The sequence below is a fragment of the Cervus elaphus genome, chromosome 1 (genome assembly GCF_910594005.1).
Source record: "Cervus elaphus chromosome 1, mCerEla1.1, whole genome shotgun sequence".
Lineage (NCBI taxonomy): Eukaryota > Metazoa > Chordata > Mammalia > Artiodactyla > Cervidae > Cervus > Cervus elaphus.
In genome coordinates this window covers 76,380,789-76,402,798 of record NC_057815.1, presented here as the reverse complement: position 1 = coordinate 76,402,798, position 22,010 = coordinate 76,380,789, and the positions used below count along the sequence as shown (strand labels likewise).

General features: G+C 43.6%; 1 protein-coding gene and 1 non-coding gene across 3 annotated transcripts in view; one reads left to right on the top strand and one right to left on the bottom strand.

The window, feature by feature from the left end:
- Nucleotides 1-360: 360 nt before the first annotated feature.
- Nucleotides 361-22,010, top strand: part of LOC122697767 — a 200,956-nt gene continuing 179,306 nt past the window's right edge. Inside the window, exon 1 of one of the 2 annotated variants that reach the window (XM_043908759.1) lies at nucleotides 361-448. The gene's annotated coding sequence lies outside the window, so the exon portion shown is untranslated. Of the gene's footprint in view, nucleotides 449-9,990; nucleotides 10,295-22,010 lie in introns of those variants that run through there. The other variant, XM_043908767.1, reaches the window with a different exon arrangement.
- On the bottom strand, nucleotides 14,066-14,188 carry LOC122703764. The gene has a single exon (XR_006343600.1). It is a non-coding gene; the product is annotated as a small nucleolar RNA SNORA26 (small nucleolar RNA).

The window sequence follows — 22,010 nt, the reverse complement described above, 5'->3', positions numbered from 1 at the left end:
GATGTGGGGCCCTGAACAGGCCCCTGAGGCAGGCCTATCTCAGATCACACTGCCTAGCTCTTGCCTACTATGAGAAGGGCCATCTTTGCTTGAAGATTAGGGATAGAGTCATGTCGACAATCACTTAGCCCCAGGATCCTAACATTCCCTCTGGTGTGCCCATTTGTTCCTCTGCCCCTCCAGTCCTGCAATAACCTCCAAGTTCCCCTCTCTTCCTGCTGTAGACTCTGATGCTAAAGATGCCGGATATCTCACAGGGAATTACTTCACACGGAAGAATGGTGAGTCACCGTGGCCTCCGGGGCCAGACTTCAGTGAATGAAAAAATGCTGTGTGGGGCGGCGGAATGACGTTGGCCTGGGGGCTCCTGGCCCTGCATCTCAGGAACTTGGGGGGCCTCCGTCTCCAGGACCCAGTTTCCTCAGCTCTACAACTCCACCAGCCAGAAGTGTGAGTTCAGATGGCTCTGTCCCCCATTTATCTTACCTATCGGCTCACAGGGAAGGTGGGCTGAAGAAAGGGGGAAGCAGGAGAGAGGAAACGGTGAGGGGATGGGGGTTTTCCTGATCTGTGAAACAAGAGAGACACATGTAGCCAGTTAGAGGTCGAGACTCACGGAGTTGTTGTGAGGATTAATTAATTAAGACAGTGTCTGATCATGTCATGCTGCAGCACCCAGCACACAGTAGGTGCTCAAGCATTGTGGTGGCTCGTCTCATTGTCATGGGACTGATGAAGAAACGAGCCAGCTTCTAGACACAGTGGAGGATGCTGAGAGGCGGCAGGCTTCACCCAGGGTCCTTGAGTGGTGGAGTCGCCCCTTACCTGGACCCGATGGAGAATGGGCCCGTCCCCTTCCCCTGGGTCTGACCAGGGACACAGGGCACAGTCAGAAAATTAACACCAGGAAGAGAGTGAGGGGTTTGGGGGCCCCTGTGTGGAGAAAAAAAAAATGACTAGAAGCCAGTCAAAGGTCAGGAAATCCATTTTTTTTTTTTCTCCTTACAGATCTATAAGTTGAGAGGTTTGTAAAGGTCAATGTTGTTTTTTTAAAGTACCTTCAGGATTTACATCCCGAGTAACACTTGGTTTCCTCCGTGGTAAACATGAAGATCCAATTAGTTTTCCCTATAATTCAAAGAGATCCGAGAAACAGGGACCTTTCCGGTTGGAGTCAGTTTGGCTATAAAGTTTCTTGCTACATTATTCTGAGGATGAACTTTAATCCATATCTTATCTCCTGTTTGAAAATGAACATCCCTTCTCTTCTTATCATAATGTTTCTGCTTTCTTTTTCACTTTTCCCCCCTTTCCTTAGGAGCCTTGGCCGTACTCCTTTTTGGCAGTTAGAGTGAATTCTTCATACTCAGTTATGTGCCGCACTCAGTTACCTTAAGAATTTTTCTCCCTGTCTTGACTCCAGAAGGCATTTTAAGGTCCTGTCAAAGCAGAATGTTGCTGGAAGCCGAGCTTTCTGGGCCCCAATTCTCGGTCTTTTACAGCGATGTGAAATGGTGATCACTGAATATTTCTCTTTTTTATGGCATCTTTGGCCAGGGATGAAATCACTATGCAGCCGTTCCATGAACCCTGATTACGAAGGCTGCTTCTCAGTCTCTGGGTTTCTCCCTTTCCCTCCGGGCTTACTAAACCCATCCAGGTCTCTCCCCGGGGGACTGGGGTGAGGTGGGCAATCGCCAAGTACAGACACCTTCCAGGGTGAGATTTCCCCCCACCACAGGCTGTTGTGCTGCCCTGACCAGGGCTAGTTCTGGATTCCTGGGGTGAGAGGATTGGGGTATCCTTCACCTCCTTTCATGGAGGGTGAGAGTCAGTGCTCCAGGCCCTTCTGAAAGGCAGGAACCTCTGAGTAACAGATCTGTCTGTGAGCTAAGGAGTTGAAGGGCTTGGAGCTCTGCAGCCATCTTATTTTATTCTCTTTTGACCAAGAGAAGAGGCATGAGCTCTTCAACTACCAGATAGTGTCTTGTACAGACATCATTTGGAAGATCTGATAGGAGACATGGGTCCTCTCTAGCATAATCCCTAACTGACCTGGGATCCTGATGATCATAATACTTAGCATCTACCGAGTGTTTACTATGAACAGGCCCTGGAGAGGCACTTTACACGTATTATCTCATTTAATCTTAGGCCAGATACTATTATGGTTTCCATTTTGGACATATAGAAACCAAGGCACAGACAGGTTAAGTAACTCATCTAAAGCCCAAAAGAGTAAGTGCCAGAGCATGGCACACGAGGCAGTTCAATACATCTTTTATATATATATACATATCTTTAATGAGGGAAGAAATACTTCTTTTATATATATATATCTTTGATGAGGGAAGAAAAAGATGGATGACCATGTGCACACCTAGCTCAGATGGCTCATTTACAGAGAAGTTTTTACTTTGCCTCTAAAAAGATTGCCATTTGGTTTTCCTCTTTGCCTGTCGCCTAACAGTCCAGAGAGAAAGTATATCAAATCAGAATGCTTTCTGAAGTTGCAAAGAACAGAGAATCCAACTCAAACTGACTTTAATAAAGGAGATTTATGAACTCATGTAATGGCGAGTCCAAAACTACAGTGATCCAGCTCCTTGATGATGGGTTAGCTTTTTTTTTTCTGTTTTTCTGTTCTGCCTTCTAAAGCGTGTACTTCTTCCAAAGGCTGATTTTCATCATGATGGCAAAATGGCTATAGCATTCTAGGCTTCATATGTGAGTAGTTGAGAAGGGAAGAGAGCATTTCTTTTTCAGTATTCCGAGCAAGATCCGAGGGTTCACTTTTGTTGGATGACGTAAATTGCAGCTAACCCTTGAATCAATCTCCATTCAATGCCAGGGGAGTGGAATTTATTGACTGAACTTAAGCCAACCACTGATCACCCCAGTAAACAGGGGCAGAATCTATTTCTACTTCCACCACATGGGACACACAGAAGGCTGGATACCCAAATAAAAATCTGGGTATGGTCAAAAAGGGGAGAACACTGAATGAGCACTGGGTAAATAATTCATATCTTTGAATCAGTTAAAGATAAAGCATGCCTTTGGTTGAAAGTGACAGAATGCCAAATGACTGAAATGTAGATGATTAATCTCACTTTGTATCAAATGTAAAAGTAGGCCATTCCAATGGGTGTAGTGGCTTAATGATATCTCCTGTGACTTAAGCTTTTTCTCACTTTCATACTCAGCAGTGGTCATCAATGGCTGCTGGAACTCTTGGCATTACCTTCTCAAGGTGCCTAAACAAGAAGGAAGCAGAAAGGATGGAAATAAAAAGTCTCTCTACCTATGCATCTTGTCTGTCACTGAGCTAAGAAAACCTTTCTCTCAAATCCCCCAGTCATCTCTCTTTTCATTGCTACAGACCCGATCTGGATCACATGGCCATCACTAGCTGTACAGGAGGCTGGGAAAGTGAATACTTGCAATTTCCAGTCTCTGTCATGGGAAGCTGGCAAGGAAAATAGTTGGCCGAGAATGGCCTTGGGTAATCATCTACTAATGTCTTGTTTTGGTAATTTTGTGCAAATGAAGTGAAGGACTGTCCTAAGATTTTACTAGTATCCATTAGAAAGAATAATACCGAGATCTGGCTTAATCCATTAGAGAGAAAATACCAAGATCTGGCTCAGTCTCAAAGTACTTTTTAGGAAAACTCAGACTCAGAGTAGTTAGCATTCATCCGTACTATCTTCAAATACAAAGCTCAATGCAGCATTAGGTATTCAAGTGTTGAAATCAATGAGAGCTTTATCAGAAGCACATTTAGGCATCAGCCTACTTCATATTGTCAGCAGTCAAGGAACACCTCACACCTAATTAAAAATCAGACGTCTAAAGTAGGCCTATAAAAATTGGAAATTCCAATACAGACCGTTAATTAATCTGGTTTGCTTTTTCAAGATGGCAAAAATATTTCTCTACTAATTAATTGTCTCATCTTCAGGGCTATAAGCTCAGTCTCAAAATACATTACAAATATCCTATCACTCAATAAATTGCAGCTAGTATCAGCAAAATATTTTTGGCTTATTTGAGGACTGGCGCAACAAGGCCAAGAAAGTGACTCAATAGATTAGAGAAACGGTAGAGTGAAAGATGCTGAGAACAATCTGATTACACGAACATACATCCATTATGTTTTCAGTTTCGAACTATTCCAACTGTGGATTTTTTTTTTTTCCTCCTGACTTCCTTTGAAAAACGACATGAACAAATTTTTCACTGCAGTTGGAAGCAGACTCTGTTAGAAGAAAGAGGCCAATACCCGGGGAAACTGTGACAAATGAATCTGCTAGGAGGAAAGAAAAACTTAAAACATTCAGAGAGCTGAGCATCTAGGAGTAATTGCAGCTTGGCTGGGCAGGGCCAATGTAGACTTACATTTAGTACTGACTCACAACCAACATTTCATGGTGCTTCAGCATTTATGAGACATTTTTACTTACACTGCCAACTGGCCCAGGTTCTAATAAATCTCCACTAGAACATATTTGGTGTGTACAATTATACTGGATGTAATAGGTATTATTTTTGGCAGCCCAGCAGTTTATTCCCCATCTTCCCTTTTCTGGCAGCTAACTCAGGTCTGGCCAATCACAGTATCCATTCACCTGGACCCACTGAGGGCCAATCGGCGTTTTCCCCTGAGATTCTGATATATAGCCAATAGAGTTACTCACCCACCTCATCAGCACCCCATGCTGCAAAGCTGGAAAGTGAGACTGAAGCTGTAGAGGAGAACAATGGGAGATGGAGAGAGCTTAGCAACTCTTTTGGAAATAGGATCAATCTTTGCCTGAGGCCAGACCCCTCGGGATATCCTAGCTAGGTGAGCCAAAAAATTCCATTTCAGGCTTAGCTAGTTTGGTCTGAGTGTCGGTCACTTACACACAAAATCCTGATTGATGCCACCATTTAAACTGTGTACAATCCATCTTTGCAGGTTTAGCTTGAATTGAGACTCTTTGATGAAGTCTCTCCTGATGACTCTCACTGACCCTTCTTTTTTCCAGTAGCCACATCACTCACTGATTGTACCAGCTGGCACAGTGTCAGATGTAATCGCAACATTCTATGATTTTTCAAATGTCTTTTCAGCTGTGTTGTATGTAAAGTCTTACGGGAATGGAAAATACAGTCCCCAATTAACAAACAGGAGAAGTTCTGAAAGGACTTTTGGAAGTTGTTTGGTTTGAACTTGAAATACATGTCTCCAGAGAAGTAATATAAGCAATGGTTAAGTTCCCAGGCTAGCTCACAAAAGCCTATTTTTATGAAAATGTGTATATAATGGCAGAGAATCACAGAGGAGTCCTGCAGAAAACTACTGCTTGGGAAAAAGTAGGTTTGATTGGAGAAAACCAGGAGGTAGAAACAGACTTTTCAGGACTATCTGGAGAAGCTTTAGAGCTGTGTTGGTCTTCTTTCTTAAAAATTAGTTTTTATTTTTACCAAATTATATATCCACATTGTTCTCCAAGGCTTACCACAAAAAATAGCAGTTCCCAAACTACTCCATCTCCTCAATTTTCTTATTTATTTTTGGGGGGAACTACTTTTAATCTTACAGTTGTTTACTTTGGCCTTTATCACATATGTCTAAGCCACTTCTTGAGTTTTCTTTTTTAGGCATTTTCTGTTGATTTCCACGAAGGCATATAAGCATTTAGTGTCCATCTTCACCTGCCCACCCTGGTACACAACACTTACACCCTCATCTTCTTGATGCAGGTCTAGCATAAAACTTTGGTTAGATCAACATTTAGTGTTCACGTTATCATGACTAGATAACACACAATTCACTGCTGAGCCATGTAATATAAAAAGTATGAAGATTACTTTTCCTTTGAATCACAACTCTAAGTTGTCCTAGGAATAAGAATTACATTATTTTCTGTTTGTCTCATGAAGTTTTTATGTAATTATTAAAATTTCATTAATTTTTATTTTATTTCATTTATTTCATTAATTTTATTAATTATTAAAATTACAAAATTTCCCCCAGTGGGCTCTGTATCTTGCCAACAAGTTTGGTAAACATGTTGTCGTTTATTGTCAACTATATCTTTTATCCCTGAGCCCTTTTTTTTCATATAGCTAATGTCCAAGAATTCTGCTTTGTTCTCATTTCTGCTTTGTGTTTTATAAACAGCTTGTTCTTGTTTCATGGATGCATATATTCTTTTATTTCTCTGAGAACTTTAATGAAAAAATACTGGTTTTCTTCTCCCTTAATAGCCTTTGTCTTTTCTGTTTGTTCTTACCACCTCTTTAACATTAGAATCTTTCTTCTAACAGCAACTGATTCTTGGTATTCAAGTGGGGCAAAAAAAAAAAAGAACTAATTGGGAGTTGTGAGGATGGGGCTTGTCAACTATGGGCTTCACCACAGGGTGATCTTATGGATCTGATCATAAGCCTGTCGTGTCAGCATCTTTTCTCTTTGTTGTTTTGTTGTGGACCATTAAAAAATAATCTTCATTGAATTTGTTATCGTATCCACCTGTTTTATGTTCTGGCCATGAGGCATGCGGGATCTTAGTTCCCCGACCAGGGATCAAACCTACATGCCAAACCCACATGTCCTGCGTTGGAAAGCACATTAACCACTGGACTGCCAGGGACGTCCCTCTTTTCTTTTTGGCTGGCCAGATTCATCAGAGAAGAATTCTACAACCTCCTCTTTAGAAGATATATGTCAGGCTTTCAACCTACTAGAGATCAGGGCTTGGGCTGTATCTAAATTTTCATTTAATCCTTTTGTTTTTAATGCATTTAGCCTCTCCAGTATTTTGCTGGGGTAGGACACAGTCACCCAGCTGTAATGACTTGTACAGGTTATCAATTTACTTCTTCAATAGACTTCCAATTACAGTTCTATGTTCTGTTTCCCAGTGCTGCAGTGCAAATTAGGATTTTCAGAGCTCACTATCATCAGCTTGGGAGTTTGATTTCTTGGGTCTTCTGTTGGTTACCACTAGACTTTTTACTTTTTTTTTAACAAGAATGGAGCAATTGTTCATGTTGCACTTTTCACTTTACTCATCAAGAATATCATTCCAAACCAATAAATAGTTTCTAAACTACACTCATAGTTCTCTTGTATTCCTTCGTATAAATGTACCATCACTTATTTAACCCACTTTCTACTGCTGGATAAATTTGGGTTATTTCCAATTTCTTTATATTATTAGCAACTGAGTTTTGAGTATTTTTGTTGCAAATATTCTGTTTATGCATTTATTTCCTCAAATTCAGTTCAGTGCTACTTTTGATAGTACTATTTTTGATAGCTCATTAATCCCACAGGATGTTTTGTGAAATAGGTTCTGCAAACCAATGTGTTTGGAACTGCTGAGATTCTGTGTGCATCAGTATTTTAAAAGCTCCATAGATGCTTTTGTTGTGCAGTTCAGTTTGGAAACCATCTTGATCATAGACTCTGCTTCCATTTTACCCAAGAAAAGCTGTGCTAATTGAGGCTGAGTGAAGCAGTAGAAGAAAAACTGGCAGGTGTCTTAGTCCCTTTGGGCTGGTATAATACAACACCATTGACAGGGTAGCTTATAAATAACACAAATTTCTCACAGTTCTGGGGGCTGGGAATTCCCAGATCAAGACACAGGCAGATTTTGTGTCTTGCGAGAGCCCAGTTCCTGGTTCATAGGCAGCCATCATCTAGCTGTGTTCTCACACAGCGGGATGGATGAAGAAGCTTTCTGGGGCCTCTTTTACAAAGGCCCCAAATCCAAATACCAAAGGTCCCACCTCCAAATACCACTGCACTGGTGGGGGGGGGGGGGGGGTTGTTATTGCTGTTAAGTCAGTAAGTCATGTCCAACTCTTTTGCGATCCTATGGACTATAGCCTGCCAGGCTCCTTTGTTCATGGGATTATCCCAGCAAGAATACTGGAGTGGCTTGCCATTTCCTTCTCCAGGGTATTGTCCCAATCAAGAGATCAGACTGCATCTCATGCATTGCAGGTGGATTCTTCACAGCTGAGCCACTGGGGGAACCCTACACTGGGGTTTCAGTTCAGTTCAGTCACTCAGTTGTGTCTGACTCTTTGAGACCCCATGGACTGCAGCATGCCAGCTTCCCCGTCCATCACTAACTCCCGGAGCTTGGTCAAACTCATGTCGATTGAGTTGGTGATACTATCTAACCATCTCATCCTCTGTCCTCCCCTTCTTCTCCTGCCTTCAATCTTTTCCAGCATCAGGGTCTTTTCAAATGAGTCAGTTCTTTGAATCTGGTGGCCAAAGTATTGGGGTTTCAGCTTCAGCATCAGTCCTTCCAGTGAATATTCAGGACTGATTTCCTTTAGGATGGACTGGTTGGATCTCCTTGCAGTCCAATCGGGACTCTCAAGAGTTTTCTCCAACATCACAGTTCAAAAGCATCAATTCTTTGGTGCTCAGCTTACTTTATGGTCCAACTCTCACTTCCATACATGACTACTGGAATCACCATAGCTTTGATGAGACAGACCTTTGTTGGCAAAGTAATGTCTCTGCTTTTTAATACACTGTTTAGGTTTGTCATAACTTTTCTTCCAAGGAGCAAGCCTCTTTTAATTTCATGGCTGCAGCCACCATCTACAGTGATTTTGGAGCCCAAGAAAGTAAAGCCTGTCACTGTTTCTTCCCCATCTATTTGCTATGAAGGGATGGGACCAGATGCCATGATACACTGGGGATTAGGTCTCAACAAATCAATTTGTGGAGGGCAGGGGGGCGGGGGTGGTGGTGGTTAGGAGTCAAATCACAAAACATTCAGTCTCCAGCAACAGAGCAAGAATATATGTGGCTCAGAATGACAAAGAGCCCAACATTAGTTGTTGTTCACTGGCTAAGTCGTGTCCAACTTTTTGCAACCCATGGACTGCAGCATGTCAGGCTTCCCTGTCCTTCACTAACTCCCAGAATTTGCTCAAACTCATGTCCATTGAGTTAGTAATGCCATCCAACAATCTCACATAGTATCACCCATCTACTTTATTATCAGTATGTGCTCAGAGCTCTATACAGTGGGAAGTAATGCTTTTGGCATAATTTCGTTTAAAAAATTCATGAAATAAGGAAATAAAGCACAGTTTGTTTGGAACACAAACTTCATAATCTACACTTGGGGGAAAAAAAAGAATGCTTAATACTGCTGAGAGGGAGGGCTCCAGATGGGAAAACAAGCACCATTTTAGCAATGTCAAATAAAAGCCAAGTTTAGTAATTCTCAAATTATAGTGAGCAGACATTTCACAAGGCAAGCTGTTAAAAATGCAAATTTCTGGGCTCATGGCTCTTAATCTAACTTGTCAGCTATAGTGTAAGCTCTAAATCCTGAACATACAACAAGGATTCCCCCAGGAATCTAATGGAGGTGGTCTGTGGACCAAAATTTGAGAAACTGGTGTAGGCGGTATTCTGCCAGAAATCATTAGAGTAGCTTTAATCTGGAAACTTCTCTAGAGTTTACTTGTTAATTGTCACAGGATCTTGGGGTTAAGGCTGAGAACACTTTTTCCCATCAAACAGGGCACCAAGCCCAGAAGATGTGCTGGAGTGATCCACTTTGGAGGGGTTTTTACAGAGTCCAGGGTGTTAGGCAAACATTTGGAATGGGTTGGGTTTTCTAACCTTGTCTGTTTGTTTCCTGAAGTCACTTAAAATTCATGCAATCCCTCAGAAAGGAAGGCTGTCAGGTTGAAAGGCTATCAAGACCCTGGTAACTGGGCTTTAAAAAACAGCAGTTAGAGAAAATGAGAAAACAGGCCGGTCTGATGTTTGGTCCCAGGAATAGGAAATAGCCACTCAAAATTCGGAAGTACATCTTTGGGGGTCTCTGTTCCTCTCTGCACCTTAACTTTTTGCGACCTGACAACGCTCCTCTTTTTCCTGAGGCCTGTCTCCTACTCTGAACACTTAGAGTCGGATCAAAGCGCCAGCACGCCAATCTTTGACCCAACTAAGTAGCCAACGCCCTCTCAGAGGCTGGGCCGGATTCGAGCTTCAGGTTGCGGGGCGAGGCTCTCAAGCTAAGCCCCTTGCCGGGCTCCCTAGTCTCTCGGGTCGAGTCGCGGGCAGAGAACCGCACAGCGACCCCGCGCCGGGCCGCCCCGCGCCCCCGGAAGCTCAGGCTCTCCGGCGCCGGGCTGCGGCGGCCTGGGCGGGCGCGCAGTGCGCCTCGCGGCCCGGGTCACCGCGTCACTCACGACCGGTCCCCACAAGGGCCGTCCCGGTCTCAGGAGACTCGAGCGACACCGGCCACCGAGGGTAAGCGCTGCGCATCCGGCGGACACTCTGGAAGCCGGCGCGGGGCTGCGGAGGAGCCCCGGGAGGGAGGGTCGGGGTCTCCGGCGGCTCCTGCGGCGGTCTGCTCCGAGCCCGCCGCCAGCCCGGCTTTCAAGTTCAAATGCGCGGGGTCGGTGCCGCTTCCCTCGGCTCCTCTTCCGCCAGGCCTGAGGGCCTGCGTGGCACGGGGCGGGAATGTCCCGGGTCACCGGCTCTTTACCCCCCTCCCCGCCCCCAGCCTCTCTCTGCCCTTGTGCACCTCGCCCTTGCCCGGCCAAGCCGCGTGCCCGGCTCGACAAGGTCACCCCCGCTTGCCCGCCCGGGACCAGCTGCCTGCTTTCTCTTTGCTCAGCGTTCCCTCTAGAAAACACACCGGAAGGGGGAGCTTCGGGCCCAGAGAAGGCTTTTCTGGCCAAAAAGGCCCGCCTCCCGCGCACCTGGTTTTAATAAGCGCCTAGGGAGAAATATGGCCGGGGGGAGCCTGAGGGCTCCCCAAGAAATGCTGTCTAGAGCGAGAAAGAAGGGTGCACATGAGCAGGCGCACTCGCTGCACAAGGGTTGGTAAAGACCTCGTGCACTTTTCAACTCTGCGGCTTGGAGCAGATGTAAGATGGTAGTGATGTTAGAAATGGGATATAAACAACAGTGAAAAACACATTTATTAACATCGAGGACAAGAAGACCGCACAGTGGTGCACAATGTATTCTTTTCTCCCCAGTCTTAACAACAACAACAAAAGGAATATTGAAAACAACCCTACCCCTGTCCTATATCTCCCACTGCCTAAGGCCATGTGCACACATACTTTTTACATAGTTGCATTTAGAGGTACAGGGCATTCTTATTTCAAATTCTAGAACAGGGAGGTTAATTACATCCTAAGAAAACAGAAGCCTTCATTAGTTCTGAGAAAAAGGTCTCTCAATACATGAGTTAGAAGTTAAAGATTGTATCACACTTTCAACCTAAGTTATAAAAGTTTAAAGGATAAAGGACATGAAAGGCTTTCTTTAAAGACCCTTGTGAGGGTCTTTATATATTCACACACATTCTTTTTGCATCTTAGAGCCAAGAACAAATTTTCCAATATAGCACTTTGATCTTCGCACTCTAAAGAACTCAACTCTACCTTGTACTAGACTTTAGAGAACATTAATTTTTCAGAAAACATTTCCTAAACCCCCAATCAGCATTAAATCAGAGACCTCACAGTTGTACTGATGTTCCCTCTGCTTGGAGTGATTATCTCTTGCCTTTGCTTTGCTTGCTGGTTATTCAGATCTCTGCTTTCAAAATCCATTTCCCTGCCCACCCTCACACAACAAGGATATTTTATTTCTTCAAAGCTCTTATCATGATCTGAAATTATTAGATTATTGTGTGCCCCTACTGTGATAATTTAAGGAACTTTGCTCTTTTACTTGCTGTTATTAATAACATCCTAGAACCATACAAGCCACTTCCCAGAGTCTACCAGGACTCATATTTAGTAAATACTAAAAAAAAAAAAAGAAAGAAAGAAAGGGAAAAAAAGGTCAGAGTATAGAGCATTTGCCTTGGGAGCATCTGCTAAGTGAATGTGACCCTCAAGGAAACATCTCCTGGTCCCCCTACTGCCCCCCCACCTCCTTTTCCCCTGGGTAGCTTGGGGGCAGCTGCCCTGCGACCCACTGGCTCTTCTAAGGGCCCCACCCATGGTGACCCTCCCAGCCTCAGGAAGTAGGCCCTGGAGGCAGCTGGGGCTCAGGCAGTTTTTTGGGGGCCCAGATTTTGGACTAGAGAGCGAGTGGGATTCTCCCCCAGGGGCCTGGGACTGCTGGCCGCACACAGCCCCTGACCCTTTTAGCACTTCCTAGCGCTTGGCTGCATGCGAGGTTCCCAAGTTCACGGTGGGAGGTGCCCGTGAAAGATGCGCTGTTATTGTTGGACTCCCAGCGCAGGGAGTAATTAGGGGAGTGACATGCGCTCAAGTCAAGGCCTTTCCTTGTGGGCTGGGTCACTCACGAAGCCGCGCCTGGCCTCTTGCTGGCAGAGGCTGTGGATTCCTGAGGATTCCTACGTGGTTCACTTCTCGGAGGAAGCCTTGATGAGGAAGAGGCTGGGAGTGGGGGCAGAGAAGTTTGGAATTTCCCGTGGTTCCTTGGGGATTGATTGTTGTTGAGAACCACCCTGGGCAACACCAAGGTGGAGTATCTGGGTCTGCTGGCCTTTCCTCACGGCCACTCTGGGCTCCCAGGGTCCCTCAGGCGGCCCTGCACGTTGAGGGGTGGGGTTAGAGACCGGGGGCAGGGAGGAACCGGGGGAACTGCAGTTGCACTCGGAGAAGCAGCTTTTACTGAAGCGCTGTAGAGCCCAGCGTGATGTTCGGCAGGTGTATGCTTAATAAATGTTCATTCAAGTACGCAGCATGAGAGTGTGCTTCGAACTGTGTCTCAAGCCTGGCTGTGTCGGTGGACAGGGACTCCGGCGGCCCACTAGGAAGCAGGGATTGTGTTAGTCGATCAGTCGTGTCCACATCTTTGTGACCCCATGGACTGTAGCCCACCAGGCTCCTCTGTCCATAGGATTCTCCAGGCAAGAATACTGGAGTGGGTTGCCATTTCTTGCTCCAGGGTATCTTCCAGACCCAGGGATTGAACCCAGGTCTCCTGCATTGCAGGCGGAATCTTTACCATCTGACCCACCAGCGAAGCCCTTAAAACCTAGGAAACAGCAGCCCACTTCCTGGGTTCAAATCCGGGTGCCTCCAGCTGAAGATACTTCTCGGCATCTCTGTGGCCCACAGTCCTCACGTTTAAGAAGGAAAATGTTATCTACTTCATGGAGTGCTTATGATGGTTAAGTTGGAGTAAATTTTGGAACGTACCTAAAGCCTGGCATATACTGCTGCTAAGTCGCTTCAGTCATGTCTGACTCTGTGTGACCCCATAGACGGCAGCCCACCAGGCTCCCCCATCCCTGGGATTCTCCAGGCAAGAATACTGGAGTGGGTTGCCATTTCCTTCTCCAATGCATGAAAGTGAAAGTGAAGTCGCTCAGTGGTGTCCTGACTCTTAGAGACCCCATGGACTGTAGCCTACCAGGCTCCTCCATCCATGGGATTTTCCAGGCAAGAGTACTGGAGTGGGTTCCCATTGCCTTCTCTGCTGGCATATACTAGTGCCAGGGTAAGTGCTAAAAATGAAAACAAACAAACAAACAAACAAAACCAAACAGTGTGGGAAAGGTAACAGTTACCTGGTAGGGGAGAAAAGGTGTGGGAAGGGCACACTGGACATTTCAAAAGTAACTGTCATCTTTCTCTTTCTTAACCTGGGTGGGTATGTGGGTTTTGTGATGTTGCTATTTTCTGTACATCTTATAAATGTTTTAGTAACTGCTTTATATATGATAAAACATTAAGATTGCACATTCTGATTCTCTTGTACTACGTTTTAACACACAGGACCATTGAAGCATTAATTTGTGTGACCCATCTTCTTTTTGCACAACCTTGTGAGGGAAGAATTATGTTTATTTCCAGTTTACAGATGTGGCAACTGAGGCCAAATAAGTTGCTTAAAGTCTGCATAGATAAATAGGATATCTTAGTTTTAAAACAGAGTCTGTGTCCTTAACTGCTGTGAATGGCTTTTTTAATGTCTTGCTGATATAACAAGTTGTATTTGCACTTTATTTTTTTGTTTCAAACCGAAGGTCAAGTTTAAATTTAATGACTTTAGTAAGTGCTAAGACTTAAAATCTTCCTGTTCAGTTGTGACTCCAGACAGGATCCAGAGAGGAGTTCTAAAAATCTCTTCTCTGGGTTTTATGGAGACTTTCTTTATCCTCCTGTGTTAGCCTCTTAAGGCACTGCGTCAGCCTTAAAAGGGCACTGGAAAGGGCGAATGAAATTCTTTACCCTATCAGTGATCCACTAGCATAAAGTTGCACACTGTGACTTATCTGTGTGACTTGGGATAGTCTCAGTTGTGTGAAACCAAGTCAAAATACAGAAATAAGCTGGATCCAGAAATGACTGATTGCAAACCCTCTACTTTAAATTTTATGTTCATCAAAACTGCCTACTATTCTCAGTAGTTCACTTAATAATGAGAAATGCTAAAATGTTGTACATTTTAATTTAAAATAAATGCTTATAAAATGAGATGCCACATATATATATATATATATATATATATATATATATATATATATATATAAAATACCACTCATTATAAAATGAGATGTGTTTTATTTACTCTTTATCTAAAAACACATATGAAATCTTTCTGTAAAACATATATTGGGATCCCATCTAAGATTTAACAGAAGAAAGGTCCAGGATGCAGGAAAAAGAATATTGACTATTGCTGGCTTAAGACTATAGTAGAGATTTAAGAATTTGATAGTGTGAAACAGGGCTAAATGTCATTCAACAGACATTTATTAAATGTTTTTATGTATAAAGCCTTGTGTTAGGCAGTTAGGGAAAATACAGAGATGAATAAGACAGTTGGACCTTCAAAGTTGTTTGTAGTCCTTCAGTGTGTAACATGTTGGATATACTATTGATTGTTTTGATATGTGACACTAATCAAAGCTGATTGTATTATGAGATCCAACAATTGAAGTGTTTGGGAGAATGCAAAGAAAAGATCAGTGATTTCACAGTGATTCTAGTATCTGAGCTGGACTTCAGAGTTCATTGAAGAGTGCAAATGGGCAGCTGGGTAAGAAATCTTGAGGCCTGTAAATAGTTGAGTTGACTGGAATGTTAGGTGGAGGATGAGACCAGGAGGACAGGTTGGAGTGAAAAGCGGAGAGAACCTCACCGAGGGGTCTGGCCTTCCTTAGCCGTTTGGCCCTGGGAGCCATTGAGGGCTCCTAAGTGTAGTTGTGATGTGCCCAGCACTTTGACCTGACCTAGAACCATTCTTCTGATGGTGGTTGTTAAGAGAGAAGAAAACAAGATGTGGAGACCAGCGAGGAGGCTTTGGGGATAGTCAAGTGGGATGATCATAGGATTTCAACTAGCATGATGGCAGGAGGCATAGGAAAAAAGAAGTTTTGATGGGAGAGGAGGAGCCAGATTTATAGTTTGAGGAATGATGGTATATATTGGCCAAAGGAGAAATTAAAAAAAAAAAAATAGACTCTGAAGTTTGGAGATTGGATACCAGTGGCAAAATAGAGAAGAGGAAGAGCTAGGGACATTTTTAAATGATCAGTGGGTGAGGATGTGAGAAAGCTGGAGTTGAAATTTCTCTTCGGCAGGACTTCTCTGAGCCTTTACAGAATGTATCATGCAGCATTACCCCAGCTGACCCCAGAACACAGTTTGGAAATGTATCAGGAGACCAGGCCTGCAAGGAAAGAGCAAGCAGAGCACCATGTTCCGTTAACAACATCAGTCCCACAGTCCAGCCAGGTCACAGCTCACAGGTCGCCTCACCCCCAGGACACTGGGTTCTGGGACCCAGGTCAGTGAGCATCTGCCCCTCTCTTCAGGCTGCTATTCCAGACACTACTTGCCTCAGATTTATAGCAAAGGGGAAGTGCGGCATCAAACTTTGAATGGAAGATGAGTGAGAATTTCACACTTGTTCCTGAAGGGCTGGGAAATTTGGGGGAGATTTTGAATTTCCTTAGGAATATTTTACTCTTCCTTCTGATGGGCTAGAAGAGGTGGAAGCCCTGTTTCTATTATTTGTCCACTTATTTAGACACTGTTTTCTTTAGAACAGGGTTTTGAAACTTCATGTATGTGTTTCACACCAAATCACCCAAATGGACTCATCTCTAGGTTTGCTGCAAGCTCTCCATTGACGGGGACATTGGTGTGCGTGCGTGCACAGTCGTTCAGCCGTGTCCGACTCTTGGCGACCCTGTGGACTGTAACCAGCCAGGCTCCTCTGTCCAGGGGATTTTTCTGGCAAGAATACTAGACTGGGTTGCCATTTCCTCCTCCAGGGGATCTTTCCAACCTAGGGATTGAACCCTCATCTCCTGCGATTTCTGCATTGCTAGGCAGCTTCTTTACCACTGAGCCCCCTGGGAAGCCTGACATTTAGGGACATAGCCTGTGCTTAGTCACTCAGTTGTGTCCGACTCTTTGCGACCCCATGGACTGTAGCCTGCCAGACTCCTCTGTCCATGGGATTTTCCAGGCAAGAATACTGGAGTGGGTTGACATTTCCTTCTCCAGTGGATCTTCCCAACCCCGGGACATGGTTCCAGTTAAATCAAAGGCTCCCCTTACCATAAAAATCATCTCCATGACTTTTAAAAAGCTAATTTTAAACATAAATTTACTTTAGCTATTTTAAAGTTTAATGTTTTTAAAGTGTACAATTCAATGGCATTAAGGGCATTTACATTGTTCAACAACCATCACTATTATCCAACTCCAGAACTTTTTCATCTTCCCAAACTGAAACTCCATACCCACTAAACAATAACTCCCATTCCCACTCCCCACTCTAGCCCTTGGCAACCGCCATTCCATTTTCAATGAATTTAATCTCAAGGGACATCATGTAAGTAGAATCATACAATAATTGTCCTTTTGTATCTAGCTTATTTCACTTAGTGTAATGTTTTCAAGGTCCATTCGTGTTGTAGCCTGGGTCTGTATTTCCTTCCTTTTTAGACTGAATAGTACTCCATTGTATGTATATGCTACATTTGTTGTTATATATGGATATTTGGGTTGTTTCCACCTACCTGTAAGATTAAGTGCTTTAAGCAGTCCCTGAACAGAGCTTCCTTCCGCACAAGTGGGCGATGACTTTGGGATTTATTTTAATTATATTTGAGTTGATAATAGAGAATCACCAATCATCTCATTAAATCAAGATGTGAAATTGGATTCATTCAACTTTAGAGAAAAAATTCTTCTTAGTCCCCATGTCAAGTGGATTTGGATAGCAGCAGTTTTGAACTTGATTGGAGGGCTTGGTCCCAGGAGCTAACTGGTGATTCCTGGCAGGAGAAAGTCCTTTTTGATTTGGGAAGGGACGAGGGCTGGCTCAACAGAAGTTCTCCTTAGATCTTTGCAAAGCCTCAAAACAGTTGGGTAGAGAGATGGAAAAGTTAGTAGGATATTTGGAGATCCAGGCTCAGAAAAACATGGAGAAGAATTTGGGTGTTTCCCAGGGACATGCTGCTTTGGAGGCTGCTCTTGGTACTCAGTTTTGAGTTGGAGAGAAGAGAGTTAGAAGAGGACTTCGGTGGAATGAAGCTTTTAAATTGTGGTGTTGGAGAAGTCTCTTGAGAGTTCCTTGGACTGCAAGGAGATCAAACCAGTCCATCCTAAAGGAAATCCGTCCTGAATATTCATTGGAAGGACTGATGCTGAAGCTGAAACTCCAATACTTTGGCCACCAGATTCAAAGAACTGACTCATTGGAAAAGACCCTGATGCTGGGAAAGATTGAAGGCAGGAGGAGAAGGGGAGGACAGAGGATGAGATGGTTAGATGGTATCACCAACTCAATCGACATGAGTTTGACCAAGCTCCGGGAGTTGTTGATGGACGGGGAAGCCTGGCGTGCTGCAGTCCATGGGGTCTCAAAGAGTCGGACATGACTGAGCAACTGAACTGAACTTGGTGGAATGGGGACACGTGGAAACTCTGAGCCTGGAGGTCAGCTCAGCTTCCCACACCATCCTTTTCTCCTTCCCAGAAGACTTTGGTTCACAGAAAACAAAAGTAATTTTGACTGAGCTATTAGGTTGGAATAGTTTCAAGGAAAATTTAATGAGGTTTCTTCCCCTTCCACCAGCCTCACAGGAAACAACCAGCTTTATCTTGTGAATCTACCGATTCTCAAATTGTGCCCTTCGGTGTCTTGAGGTGCTGCAGTGCACTTGCAGGGTGCTATGAGATATTTTAAATTTTAAAGGAAAACAGAGCTATACTGTGGGATGCTCAAGAACCACTAGCTCAAGGTGTTCATAGTTTCAACATTAGATCGTGCTGCATTCCTTTAATGATGTCATATCTTTGCGGAGCTGGGTTTTTGGTGGCTGCAGTGGTAAAGTCGGTCATTAGATGGAACCAGCGCGGAGTAGGAAACGAGGGGAGCAGTGTCCAATCCGATTCCAATGTTTAAGAAGCTGTCCCGTGTGCAGTAGGTGTACACAGTCCATGAATAAGTGATTGTGATCATTTAAGAAGGAAATTAATTTTTTTCAGTCTATTCGTATTATTCTTTTAAATGGCTATGAAATTACTAGGACATAACTAGTAAGTTGTTTGAACTCAGCGATTTAACAAGTGTTAACTGTTAGGTATTTCTTTCATTTCAGGGGTGCCATGAAAAATTACTGAGACACCCCTGGTGCAATGTATCAAGAGATTTTGAAAATCTTTGCTTTAGTACATCAGAAAATTCTCAAAGTTGTGTGTTTACTTTTAAATACATCAAATATGGAGATGGAGATGAGATGAAAAGAGAGAGAAGCACTTTGGATATTTTTCTAAAGTAAATAGCTTTAATTTTTCAATTATAAAATTAATATGCATTGATTATTTTAAAAATCCAAAAAAGTACTAAATAAAAATAAAAACCTCCATATTACTGCCCTCTTTTTCCCCCTCCCCTGCTAGAGATAACAGGTCATAACATCATGGTGGATATTCTTCCAGACTTTTACTTTTCCCGTGAATGTTTAAGAATGTGCTGCATGCATGCTAAGTCGCTCTGTCATGTCTGATTTCTTTGTGACTTCATGAACGGCAGCCCATCAGGCTCCTCTGTCCATGGGATTCTCCAGGCAAGAATACTGGAGTGGGTTGCCATGCCCTCCTCCAGGGGATCTTCCCAACCTGGGGATCGAACCCGTGTCTCTTCCATTTCCTGCACTGGCGGGCGAGTTTTTTTTATCATTAGCCCCACCTGGGAAGCCCAGGTAGATTTTTATAAAAATCAGACCATAGAAATTCTATTTTGCTTATTCCTTTTTAAAATTCACTGTATTGCACCTGCCTTTCCATGTCAACATGAACAGAGTTGTAATCACACATAATGCATATATACTTATTTTAAACAGATTTACAAATACACTTTCAAGGGAGAAAAGCCTTTCAGTTCTAAAGACAATATTACTGATTGTAGGCTGACTCCACCATTGAGAGTAGCTCAACCATGCCCCCCTGTGGGCTAGTGCAATACTTAACATTTTTCTTCAAATCTGTGTTTAAGGCCTTGTATTCTGACATGGAGGATACAAAAATGAATGAAATCAGATCTTTTTAAGGAGCTTACAGTCTGTTAAGAGAAGATGAAATATATAGTTAAATAACTATGAAAGGGAATACCATGTAATTAAGTGTATCTTAAGAGAGCTAAAATTAAAAATCCTGTAAGAGGAAGGGGTTGGTTCCATCTTTGAAGATTAACGACTTCATGGCAGTAACAACAATGATAACAGATAATATTTATTGTGTGCTTATGAACCGGGAACTGCTCTTTGCACTTTTTATAGAAAAGATGGAATTTCTCTTCTAAGCCTTTAAGCATGGATCGAATCTTGTCTTAGAGGGTTGAAGAGGAGATGTAATGAGGGCAGAGGACAGTACTCCAGGTGGGGGAACTGCAAGCTCAGAAGCAGGGAGTCTGTACTGAGAGGGGTGGGCCTTGCAGATTGCTTGGAGTGATGTAGGAAGCGACATTGGAAAGGAAAAATTGCCTTGAATCCCAGACTAAGCAATCTGGGATTAAGATTAAGTGATCTTAATTCTGTTAACAGGCAATGGGAAGCAATGATTCAAGTTTTTTGATCAGGGGAGTAATATTATCAGAGCGGGACTTTGGGAAGATTAACTTTTCAGCAGTGTGAAAAATGAGACTAAGGTCAGAGGGGCCAGTTTAGAGGCTACTGCAATGGTCCGGGCAAGGTACAATACCACTCTGAAGAGGTGCAGCAAAAGATGGAGAGGAGGGGATGAATCTGAGCTTGGTTAGAAAGGCAGCAATGACAGAATGTCTTTCTAGAGTTTGACATTTTTACTTTTAATATAGAGAAGCACAGTAACATTTGGTGAACTTTGAATGGAGGTCTTCATACCCAGTGGGTTTATTTCTACATGAACTAAACAGATTGATTCATCAGCAGTCGCATGCTGATTTCCTCCCTCTCCTCCAAGAAACTGGTTCTCTTCAGGACACCAGGTAGGCCACTTGATTCAGCGTCTCCTCTGGTAATTTTGGCAGGGCTCAGGTCCTCTGGTAGGGCACACTATTCCTAGTCATTCTCTACATTTGAGATGGTAGCATAGTATTTGGAGAATGGTGTCACAAGATTTTTTTTTTCCCCCAAAGAATATAAAACTGGAGGGAATCTGCTGAGCCTAAGCAAACGGGATTTGGATTAGACCTGAGGAGTGGAGTCTGAGGATGGGAGCTACCTGGAATTACATGATCTCGGGGGCGGCCGCACACTATTCTGTGGCCACTTAAAAAGATGAGACAGTTAATCATGATGATTGGCATTTAGTGTGTCTTCCAATATAATTCATTCTAATTACATTTATAAACACTTATAAAAGAAACCCTACCTGTAATATTATTCACACCTAGAGCAGTGATTCTCAGAGTGAGGTCACTAATTCATTGGTGAGCCACCTGATTCTTCTTGATGGGTTCAAGCCTGTCCCGTAAATGTTGTTGTCATTGTGCTCAGTTGTGTCCGACTCTTTGCAACCCCATGGACTGTAGCCCGCCAGGTTCCTCTGTTCATGGAATTTTCCAGGAAAGAATACTGGAATGGGTTACCATTTCCTCCTCCAGGGGATCTTCCCAACCCAGGGATCGAACCCTCGTGACTTGTGTCTCCTGCATTGGCAGGCGGATTCTTTATCACCGCGCCACCCCATCCCATAAATGTTTAGGGTGTTATTTTACAATAACGAGTAAGACGCATAAGCTCACATTTACCTCTTATAAAAATAATGATAAATGGATGAGACATCTTCCTTCCAGGTCTTTCTTATCACGGACTTTCCTGTGCCCACGTGGGCATATCCCAATGGAGTCTGATATAGAGAGAAGTGATTCTTTTGTTGTTGTTGTTGTTTATTTATTTATTTACTTTGCTTTCGGCTGTGCTGGGTCTTTGTTGCTGTGCGGGCTTTTCTCTGGTTGCGGTGAGCAGGGGTTACTCTCTAGTTACGGTACGTGGGCTTCTCATTGTGGTGGCTTCTCTTGTTTCCAAGAATGGGCTTTAGGGCACCTGGCCTTCAATAGTTGTGGTTCCAGGGCTCTAGAGCACAGGCTCAATAGTTGTGACACAGGAGTTTAGTTGCTCCCCAGTATGTGGGATCTTGCTGGATCAGGGATCGAATCTACGTCTCTCGCATTGGCAGGTGAATTCTTTATCACTGAACCACCAGGGAGGCCCTGGAGAGAAGTGATTATTTTCATGCTCCTTGTGCATTTTTCCAGTAACCAAGGAACATCTCTGTACTTCATCACTTTCGTTCAGGCACTCAGTTGTGTCCGACTCTTTGCGACCCCATGGACTGCAGCACGCCAGGCTTCCTTGTCCATCATCAACTCCCAGAGCTTGCCCAAACTCATGTCCATTGAATCATTGATGCCACCCAACTATCTCATCCTCTGTCTTCCCCTTCTCCTCCTGCCTTCAGTCTTTCCCAGCATCAGGGTCTTTTCCAGTGAGTCAGTACTTTGCATCAGGTGGCCAAGGTATTGG